The sequence below is a fragment of the Alligator sinensis genome, unplaced genomic scaffold (genome assembly GCF_000455745.1).
Source record: "Alligator sinensis unplaced genomic scaffold, ASM45574v1 scaffold987_1, whole genome shotgun sequence".
Classification (NCBI taxonomy): domain Eukaryota; kingdom Metazoa; phylum Chordata; order Crocodylia; family Alligatoridae; genus Alligator; species Alligator sinensis.
This window is the reverse complement of record NW_005842574.1, coordinates 596,206-597,712: the sequence shown is the minus strand read 5'-3', so window position 1 is coordinate 597,712 and position 1,507 is coordinate 596,206.

The window sequence follows — 1,507 nt, the reverse complement described above, 5'->3', positions numbered from 1 at the left end:
CGCAGCCGAGAGGACAGGACGGGGCCCCGGCACAGCACCGCGGACCGGGGGCTGCACACACGCGGCGGCTCTGGAGGGGTTAGGGCTCGTGGCACAGGCGAGGTTAACAGGGCACCATGCAGGCACAGTGCAGGCACAGCACCAAGGGAGCGGGGCGGGGGGCGGGCAGGTGCCGCACCGGGCGGGCACATGCCCCTCCTTGGTGCCCAGCTGGCCCGGCAGGGGACAAACCCGCCCCAGAAGGCGGCCTGAGTACGGCCAGGGATGGACGTGGGCAGCAGGGAGGGAGGGAGGGAGGGAGGGAGCAGAGCTGGCAGGAAGGGAGAGGCTGGGCCAGCCCGGATTTCCTCTCCTCCGCTGAGCACGGCTCCCGCGGGGCTGGCAGGAAGCGTGCGGGAGCCAACAGTGCCAGGGAACGGCACGGCCGCAGCTCCACCTTCCTCCCGGGCACCTGGGCACGGACCCTGGGGAGCCGGACCCTAGCGCGTCCCCACTGCCGAGGCACCTGCCATCGCAACACTGGGCACCGGGGCTCTGGCCCGGCGCTGGCCGGCAGGGGGTACTGGGGGGTGGCACCCGCAGCCGGAGCTGGGTGGTAGCAGCGGGGTCCGGGTGGTGCATGCGCCGGGGCCGAGTGACGGCAGCACCTAGGGCAGGGTGTGGGGATCCTGCCCCCGCCTGCAGGAAGCCCCTGCAGAGGCTATGTGGAGCCAGGGCAGCAGCGCCCCATCGTGCACCCACACGAACGCGGGGGCTGGCACTGACAGCTCCCCGCAGTGCCGCAGCCACTTGGGGCGGAGCGGCGGCGCCACCCCCAGCACAGCACCCATCCCAAGCAAACCCCAGGTGACGCCAGAGGACCCCTCCCTCGCCAGGGCTGCAGCCCCACACCCACGCAGCCGCCCAGCACCACACCCCAGCCCACGCCGGAGTCCCCGGAGAGGACAGATGGAGGCCACGTGCCCGGGGCGAGCACAGGGGGATAGCGGATGTGGCGGAGCAGAGCGGAGCAGAGCCGAGCGGAGCGGAGCCATGCGGGGAGCGAAGGGCAGAACCGGGCACTCACCAGCCGCAAGTTCCTGATCACGTCGCGCTCCCTCGGCTGCCCGAGCAGTGCAAAGAAAGAGGCAAAGGCCAGAGGGCAAAGGTCAGGGCCCAGAGACGGCACCGGAGACAGTACAGAGAAGCAGAGAGGTCATCTAAGCAGCGCTGTCACGTTAGTGCATTAGACGCCCCCGGGGCCCGTGGGCAGGCGGGCATCGCCCACAGGGGCCGGAGCCCACGGAGACCCCGGTACCAAAATGTTTTGGGTCACACGCCAAGCAGAAAGGAGCAGAGGTCAGAGGGCAAGCGGGGAAGCAGGAGGGTCCCAGGACCAGTGCGGGGGATTAGTGGGGTGAGGGGGGGGATTAGGGGGGCTGAGCTGATGTGCATCCCTCCCCCCCCAAAACAGGCCCCGCTCCGGCCTGCCCACCAGGACACGGCTACAGCCCCACGTGCGGAGCTA